A 10,382-nucleotide genomic window follows, 5' to 3' on the forward strand; every position below is an offset into this window, starting at 1 on the left:
AATCTGAAACATAGTTTCTCAGGTATGGATATTAGATACTCCCAAAGCGGTAAGTAATGACACATTCCTGGGTGCAAGATATTCAGGTGTAAACATGGCCTTCTGTCGTTGTCTGACACTTTGGGTATATTGCAGATTTGGAACTTGCTCAAAACGAGACTTCACGAAACAGCTCGGAATGATGTTTTAACTTCATGGAATGAGTGGACGGGCTGAATGAAGGGTGTTAGAAACATTGAACACCTCCGGGGCTTCAATAGAATAGCTAGGTACAACCAGGTACATATGCATTTTAAAAGCGTTTAAGGGCTTGATATTTTTTTAATGGTTCTCAAAATTGACCAAGCAATTTTTAGTCCCAACAGGTTGCTGGAATAGAAATAGAAATTTTACAATATGTTTTTTATTTTCTGTTTGGTTCGTCAAATGGAATAGGGAATAGGAATACATATTCTCATTTTACCTCTGAAATGAGCTTATATCCATTCCAAAAAATAGATGTTATTGGAATAGCTATTCCTATTCCCAATATTACATCCCTGATCTCCATTCCTATGCATGCAATCAAACAGGTCTTTATTATTGACTTTCTACTTTTAATTGTTTATAAGCTGAGTAAGAATGTTAAAATATTATGAATTATGAACCAAAGAAAAGTATTTATGTTTAGTCTTAAAATTTCTATAAAAGCATGTAAATACATTAATAAAATCTGTGCTAGCATCCCAAATCAGTTGAATTTTGTAGTTGGAAGAAAGTAGACACTTTGCCTAATTTGACCAATACGAGAGTGTATCTATCACTAGAGATGTCCATGCAAATATATTATGGGATAGGTAGAAGCATTTTAAACATATTTGGGTACTTTTATTTTAGTATCCAATAAATTGGAACCGTAATTGTATAAATTACTTGTTACTATACTACCATACATTTCTTTGGAATCTAATTTAAGTTTATGGTAAAAGAAAACCCTCAGATGATTAGGGGAAATAAGAATGTCAATAGTTCCCTAAGGGGTCATTTGGTGGGTCTTAAGAATAATCATGAGGAAGATGGGGGTGGGATTAAAATGTGTAGGATACAATTCAAAAGAGGAAATAAATACATTTAAAATTTCTTAGTTTGTGAAGATAAAGATTAAGCCTACTCTCTTTCATTTGATTGTGTACATGATTCTTTCAGCCCTAGTGTAGACAATAAAGAAAAGGCCAAACTTGATGGCTCTTATCTAGCCATGGCCAAAGTAAAAAAGAGAGAGCCAAGTTTCTTCTTCTAATGCCAAGAAAACTTAAATAGAACTGTATTGAAGATGAAGAGTCTACCTTGCAACCCCTCCTTGTGAATAGAGAAAATTTGGATTTATATGCTTATATGTCAGTTAACAAGGACATGACATTGGTGAAAGTTTTTTTTTGTGTGTCTAATAGTTCTCATATAGAAAAGAGTTTTAAGAATACGATGGATGTCATTTCTCTTTGTTTATTTAGATTGTTTAGGAGTTGAATGTTATGAAAGAAAAAGGGACTTCTAGCCTTGATGACGAGAAGGTCAAAAAAATTGTTAGTTCTGAATCCAAATTTGTTGAAGGGGGTTGAGAAGATTAAAAATGATCATGAACATTGAATATGGTAATTAGAGGTCAATATTCTAAAAATTTATGATGGACTAATTTTTGAGGTTATAATGAGTTTCATGACTACATGGGGACTAGTTAATTCATATCATGAGTTTTGATTTATGGAGATCAAGTTGTCATGTATGTTCCCTCTTTAAATGCAATGCTACTCCCTCATTAAATATTTTGGAGATGACGATGACCTTTAAAGAGGTTTTCTCAATCCTTTTATCAAACCTCACACAACTTGACCGTGAAATATAATATTCTTGAACAATTGTAAATTTTCCTCAACTATAGTTTAATCTTTTATTTATTAAATAACTATTAAAATGATATATTATTATAATATTGTACAAAAATACTAGATTAATTATTGTAAGTGCATATATTTTCAAAATTGTGTGTGTGTGTGTGTGCGCGCGTGCGCATGCATGTGCGTATACACACACATATTTATTTATTTATTTAATGGAGATTGAGTTTTTTTTGTCTCATCTGTTTTAGATGTCGAAGGCCTTGTGCTCAACAAGACTTGATCCCTAATGGGCTCTTTTTGAGCCTTTTCACTTCACTAGTAGACCAAGAGCCCTTTGACTAAAATTATATCTTAGACAATTTTAAGAAAGTAGTCAATATGTAATATATTTATGACTAAAGTGTGTGTAAGTTTTTTCTATCAAAGTTTTGAGCTATCATTTTGTATGATAAAAATCACATATAGTTTAATTAATAAAGTTGTGTGCGTATGCATGTGTGTGTGTGTGTGTGTGTGTGTGTGTGTGTGTGTGTGTGTGTACACACACACATATTTATTTATTTGATGGATATTGAGCTTTTTTCATCTCATCCCTTATAGATGTTGAGGGCCTCACACTCAACAAAACTTGATCCCTTGTGGGCCCTTTGCCTTTCCACTTCACTACTAGACCAAGGGCCCTCGGACTAAAATAATATAGATTAGAAAATTTTAAGAAAATAGTCAATATGTAATAGATTTATGACTAAAGTGTGTGTAAGTGTTTTCTATTGAAGTTTTGAGCTATATATTACTTGAGCTATCATTTTGCATGATAAAAATTGCAAACGGTTTAATTAATAAACTTACAATGTTTGATTTTAATATAAATAATCTTTAATCTATAACTATCATATTAAATTTAAATCACCAACTTACTAGATCACAAAAATAAATTATAATAATACTTCATATCAAATAAAAATTATATAAAAAATCAATAGGTGATGGAGGAGGCGATGCAAAAGAAGAAGGTAAAGAGGAGGAGGAGGATGAGGAGATATAGAAGGAGAAGACCAGGAACAATATAGTGAGGAGAAGTAGAAAGGAAAGAAACAAAAAAGTAGGAGAAAAAGTAAAAGTAAAAGAAGAAGATGAAGCAGATATCAAATAACAATGTATACTTTATGTCAGCATAATCATTGCACCTCTATATCAAAACTATGTAAATATAATTACAGATGAGGAATAATTTGATGCTAAGTATTACTTTTCCAAGGTCAAATGATCATGCTTACAACAAATATCTGGACACGAATAGGTTTTGTAAATGATTTCTTAGGTGAGGTGCTCAAATATTCTTTACAATATTGGATCAAAATCGCTAGATGTGCCATTGTATGTTGTAACATGGATGGATAACTACATGGGACCACCATGGAATAATGAAGACCTGAAAAATTGTACCAATAATACCAATATCTTTAGGTAGCAAAAGATAATTACCAATCTCAATGGCCCAAGAAATTATCATACACAAATCTTAGGGGATGACTTTGAAGAAAGCAATGGTTGACATTGGCAACACTGAAAGGTGGGGATTAACATTCACTGCTTTGTCTAGAGTGAAGACCTTAGATGTATTACATCTCTAGCATTCATCCTTGAAATATTTGAAAAATAATGTGAAGCCACCCATAAATGGTCCTACCAAAAAAATGAGGAATTTTTTTTGGAAAACATACCTCTAGAAATGTATGAGGATGATGTAGAACTCTATTGTTGTTGTCATGAAATTCAATGGTTCTTTTTAACTATAGGTATATGGAAAATTAGAATATTTCTCTACTTCATTAAGTCTGCATTGTGTCAATAATTATATCTGAGGTGACTTTATGATCAAAACATAATGACCCATAAATGAAATCAGCTAAAACCTTGCACTAATTGGTACGAGTGCTAGTGTCAGCACAGGGCCTTGAATCTTATGGTTTTGGGGAAATAAAATATGATTTGGCACGATTAATTATTCACCTCTTGTCTACTTGAATTGTTTGATAGCTGTTACAATGATTTCAGATGAGCTATATCAATATGTAGGAATGGAGGCTCTTTACCGCATGCTTATCATAAGACTCTTGTTCACACCCTTTTGTATAACTAATCATTAATTCCATATTAATATGTAGAAACAAAGTCTCTTTACAATATGCTTACAAACTCTTCTTTGCACCATTTTGTATAACTTTAATCAATGATTAGTTAGTAATCATAAGCCTTTTTTGAAGTGATATATTTGTATTTTCTTGTTTGAGTTGATCCACCAAGTCTTGAATTGATATTGCAATGATTGAATTGATTGTTCCTTGATTTTCCTTGTTAGAGACAAATGTTTATAACAATGGTTATCTACTAACAAAATAATATATATGTAATAGATTTAATAATTATTAATGCAGATTAATTTACAAATAATATTAATCATTTAATTATAATTGTCATTATTTATTATTTAAATGATTGGTTGGAAATTGACTGATAAATAAGACAATGTATATTTTGCCTCAAATTTATATATAAAGAAGGAAATATATTTTTCATTATATATATGAATTATGGCTATTGATATTATTCAATCTTTCGTACACTTATAACCAAAGCTACAACCATATTTATATAATTTCTTAACTATTCAAAAATGAGAAAAATAAATAGATATACAAAAAATTGAACTTTACACTTTCAACAATATTGCAATTGACAATAGAAACTGGGTCACCCTTAACCATCACACACTAAGGAAAAAAAGAAGCTTGGAAAAAGTAAGTCAACTTTGATTATTTAACACTTAGTATTGGAATAAAGGGCCTATTTGGCAATAGGAATACAAGTGGAATAGGCATATGTATATTCTTAAAATCTCAAATTCTCTTTAGGATGCACAAAGTCAAAATTGGAATAAAATTGGAATACGTATTCCAATTTTAGCCCAAAAATGAGCATTTTCTATTCCACTTAAATAGGTGGAATTGATATACATACTCCTATTCCTATTTTTTTAATTCTAGAAAACATAAATTTTTGAGTCCGTGAATTCTATATCAAATTCTAGGTGAACCAAACAAGAAAGGAATACACAACCTCATTTTCTATTTTAGAATAAGTATTCCTATTCCCATTTTTATATTCCCCTAGCCAAACAGACCCTTAGTGTGTGATGTTTAAGCTGCTACTAGAAAATGTGTCAAAAGTAGTCTCAAAAGTAGAAGAAGAGATAAGGCACTAGGGGTCCATTTGATTGCTGAAATAAGACTAGAATAGAAAGAGAAAACTAGAGTATATTTTATATTCGTTGTTTGGTACGCTCAATTAGAATTAAGAATAGGAAGACATATTTCAATTTTAGCCCTAAAATGAGCATATGTCTATGCCAAAAAATACCTGTTATTGGAATAGGCCATTCCTATTCCTAATTTGATTTTATTTAAAATAAAATAAAATAAATTTTTTTAAAACATTTTTTTTTAATATATATTTGTTTAAAAAAATGAAATAAATTATATTTCTCATTAACTTCAATGAATAAAATGAAAATAAAAATAAATTAACTTTTTTATCATTATTGAAAAAATTAACTAAAAAATATTAAATTCAAACAAAAAAGTTAAGGAAAATATTTTAAAAAATACAAAACTTAATTTTATTTCTTTTCCATTTTTGTACAACCAAACAATAGATTAACATATTTCCAATCAAAATCCAAGTGAACCAAACAAGATTGGAATTGTTCTTTTCTATTCTCATTCCCCATTTCCATTTCCATTTCCATTCTATTTTTGTATTCTAATTTTCAATTCCTATGCCAGCAACCAAACAGAACCTAAAAGCTGTTTTTCATGAGGAAACTGTAGTTTTGTAGAATGTCTTGATTATAAGATTTGCACAAACTGGGAGTTTATTTAAAACGTCCCACCTCTCGGTGAGGAAGATTTAAGTGACGCTTTGGGTGGCAAGAAAGCAATAGGCCAACTTGTAAATGTTGTGATGACAATCTTATAAATGCGGGAACGATCTCGACAGATTATTATAACTATGATTTGTTGGCATCTGGTGGGATTAGACTCGTCAATACTTTAAAATAATGTAATGGCCATCTTAGTTAAAGGAAAAACAATCTTAGTTATCGGGCATGGTTTTCTGTCATTACGACAAGTCGCCTCATGAAGACTAGAGCAGGCATGGACAGGTCTGTGCACGCAGTCATGGTGCCATTCCCTGGATACCAAGGAAGTACCAATTCTTTCACCCATTTGGCCTAACTTCTTTACTCTAGGGGATTTTTCATCACCTTCGTCAATACCGAAGGGAGCCAGCGGCGGATGCTTGATGCGAAAGAGGAAGCGGGAGAGGGATTTCAGTTCTTGACAGTCCCAGACGGCTTCGAGGAAGAGGACTTCCACTATGATTGTACTGTTTTGGAGGAGCATCTGGTCGCCAGTTTAACAGAGAACCTGCCTCCCATCACTTGTGTTATCAGCGAAAGCTTCGTGCATTGCATGCACCAATTGGCACTCAATCTCTGGCTGCCCAGAGTTGTATTGTGGACATTTTCTGCGGCTGCGTCGATTAGGCAGTTTAACGCAGAGTTGCTTCTCTCTATTGGACATATTCCCGTGAAATGTGCATATCTCATCATCAACCGACCTTAGATGTTCCATTTTCGCTACATATAATATTTGATGTGTATTATTTTTAATTAACATTTTATATAAGTGTTGTACATGAATTGTTTCTTTCAGTGGAAGAAGCCAAGAAGGCGATCACATGCTTGCCTGGTAATCTCCCTCCTCTATTGCCCACCGATCTCTTCTCGGCATACCGCGCGGAGAGTGTATCGGATAGTTTAGTGAAGAGTCTGTTGTATCAAAGTCAGCTCCAAAACACAAGCAAGGGAGATTACGTGGTGGTCAACACGGTGGAGGAGTTGGAAGGGAGGGAAGCAGTAGAACCTCTGTCAATTAACGGGTGCCCTTCCGTGGCGGTGGGTCCTTTCTTTCTCCCCAAATTCTTGGAGAAGAAAGATGTCCTCCGGTCGACAAGTATGTTTGCAGAGGACGAGAGCTGTCTTTCATGGCTGGACACACAGCAACCGGCATCTGTGATATACGTTTCCTTTGGCAGCATTGCCGTCAAATTGAACCGACAGCTGGAAGAGATTTCTCTGGGCTTGGAGAGCAGCGGGAAGCCTTTTCTGTGGGTGTTGAGAAAGGATGTTGCACAAGGAAAGCCCGCAATTTTGCCAGATGGGTTCTTACAACGGATTGGAGATAGAGGGCTGGTTGTGGGATGGGCGCCGCGGGTGAAGGTGTTGTCTCATCCTTCTGTTAGAGCGTTTCTAACCCACAGTGGATGGAACTCTGTGATGGAGAGCATCAGCTTCGGAATTCCTATGCTGGGATGGCCTTATTTTGCGGATCAGTTTCTCAATTGCAGATTTGTGAAGGATGTGTGGAAGATTGGGATGGATTTTGAGGGTGTGGAAGTTGATGAAAACAAATTGGTGACGAGGGAAGAGGTGGAGAACGGGATGAGGCGGATCATGGAATGTGAGGTGACGAGGAAAAGAGCGTTGGAGTTGAAGGAGGCGGCAGTTAACCCGTGTGGATCTTCCTTCCTCAACTTGAACAAGTTTATAGAGGACATCAAACAGATTGCCAAATCATGTCCACGTTGAATCGCTACCGTCCTTCCTGTGCATAATTGTGAAACCATGCCGTCTATGATCGACGAAATAGGAAACTGGCAACTGACTATATAGAGATGTAGTATAAGTAGTTGTCTCAAAATAATTATCACGAATGTTTTCCCAAAAATATAAAAGCTTATCTTTGGTATGAATAGTCTTGATCATTTTGGTCCATGCTTATAGACAGTAAGGTGTTTTTCATAGTTATTTTAACAGAAGCTGGAAGGCAGCGTAGTTCCTATTGAAAACTAGACACATAAATGAAACTCCAAAGTAACGAGGCATCTTTATCATTCAATTTATGGAAGATTACATATTAATTTCTAGAGAAGTCAAAGACTAATGTTTGTTGCAGCATAAATGGTATGCATGGAAAGCACAGTGGTCGGTAAGTGCTCACAATATACAGCTTGGTCTGTGCCAACAATTTGTTGATAATTAATTAATTCTTGTTCACATCCTCCCACGAACTAATTATCTATTTTTTTAATATCCTTCTATAATAAAAAATAGATGGGTCCTAATCTAAAGTCTTGTTAGGTACCCATTTACAATCTCATCAAATACTATTAGTCATATTGTTTCCCCCAAATCACAATCACTTTGGGTTTTTACAGTTTACCCTTAATCGATGCAATTTGAATTAGTTTCAAACTCACCTACAACTTCACAAACATCACACAAGTGACTTCAAGATCACCACAAACTTCGCATGAACATCAGACAAGTGGTTTCAAGATCACCACAAACTTTAGACTAAAGTGGTTTTGGATTACCACAAACCCAACACACTCAAGCTCTAATGACCACAAATCATCACTATAGGGAAACCATCATCACTTTGGGCTAAACTTATTCTGTACTTGCATCAAACTTATTATTGAGTCAATATAAAAAAAAATCCATCTACCAAGATACATGGGTGCCCATCCACTGTACTCACCAGTTTCATAGGAATCCTTTCTAGATAGATGGTTCATCATTATGAAAATCTTTGGGGTGTTGAGCACAACCAATAATGCACCCCATACATTCACATAGCCCATTAACAAAAATTTACTAATTCAATCTTCATCACTTGATTAGGAGAAATCAATCCAATAATATTATATTACATGAACACTTTTGACACTAATAGATCCTTCATGCTTAATTAAGCAATCTCTCACTTCCAATCCCAACACTTTCACTCCAAGTCAGCACACACACAACCCTGTGCACCATAACAATAATCTTTAACACACCATCTCACCTTATTCAATATGTTACTCTTGAGTTAACCAACACTAACTTTCACAACTAATCTATAACACCAAACACACATATTTCAGACATAAACACATAATAAAATACTTTTAACAACAACAAAATAAACTTTAACCTTCAACTTTGATCTCCACTTCACTTTGCACTTTTTTGAAATCATCTTCTTTCAAAGGAATTGGGTATGTGCACTCTCTGACACTCCCCCTTGAACAGAGGTGCTCCACAAACCACCAATTTGTAATTGGAAACCACACAATGCGAATGCTCCAATATTTGATCTATTTTCATATTTTCTCTTCAAAATGCCCATTCTTTACCAATCTCATTTATCTACTTGACCTCAACAAAGCCTTAGAAACTTCCCCACCAATTTCTTAAACATCCAAATGCTAGATACACACTCCAAGCAACAAATGTTGTAGCCAAAGTATCTTCAACACTACTGATAGGTTTGTTCCACAATGATATTAACTTCAACAACCTATAGATTTCTAGTAGCAATCTCTATAAGGAAGTTTCCTAACAACAATTCTCTAAGTTATTCAATTCTCCTTCAATTCACTTGGAAAAAAAACATTCATTGTTCCTTACCCCAATATGGACTATCACTCATTATAACATTCTCTTTCTAGATATTTTCTTGAATATCCTCCTTTTAGTTTGCCTCAGATTTTATTATAACACAACACCTCAATGTAGACATGCAAATTGAATTGCATTGAACTTCACTACCATCATCACACCCAATAATTGAGGCAACACACTAACAATATTCTCAATTCTACTCTGCAAACAATATACATGCCTAAAATCAGATCCACAATAGATAATAAAATATAGGCAAATTGAAAAACATTGGTAATGCTTTGATGCCAAGTTAAAATTATAACACAAAGAAGAGACCAGAGGAGATGAGAAACCCAAAAACGGGCTCTACTAAACACAAACATTTATCATTCAATTTATAGAAGATTACATATTAATTTCTAGAAGTCAGAGACCAAAGTTTGTTGTAGAATTAATGGTATGTAGGTGAAATAGTGTGTGGAATATGGAAAGCAAGGTGGTCAGTTTGTGCTGACCATATATAGCTTGGTCTATGTCGGTAGTTTGTTGATTATTAATTTATTCGTGTTCATAGTTTCTTCCAAGTGCGAGCATAATAGACTAATTTAATAAGAAATATGAAGGCATTTCTTGTATGCAACAGAAACATAGTTGTGCTTAAAATTTGTTCTTGTTACTACATGTAGAACACAATGAGCTCAATCATCTAGAAAATTAAAATCGAACAGAGGTACATAGTAGTTTCTACAATTATCATGAAGTCTATTTTTTTCACACATGCTATCATAAATGTTGACTTGGAAAAATGCAGATATTAGTGTAGGAAGAGAGGCCAAATAGCCTTTTGGTGAAGGCAACGCATGATACATATTTTTTTCATTTTTCCAAGACCTAGTTTTTTATGCATGTATAAAAAAAAACTTTTTCAATAGCACTACTTACTCAAC

The 10,382-nt window shown here is 33.8% G+C and overlaps 1 pseudogene; it reads left to right on the forward strand.

The window, feature by feature from the left end:
- Positions 1–6,094: 6,094 nt before the first annotated feature.
- LOC149536826 (linamarin synthase 2-like) lies at positions 6,095–7,590 on the forward strand (annotated as a pseudogene).
- Positions 7,591–10,382: the final 2,792 nt, after the last annotated feature.

Source organism: Cupressus sempervirens, chromosome 10, assembly GCF_028749045.1.
Source record: "Cupressus sempervirens isolate cs-2001-9-10 chromosome 10, ASM2874904v1, whole genome shotgun sequence".
In the NCBI taxonomy this organism is placed as follows: Eukaryota; Viridiplantae; Streptophyta; class Pinopsida; order Cupressales; family Cupressaceae; genus Cupressus; species Cupressus sempervirens.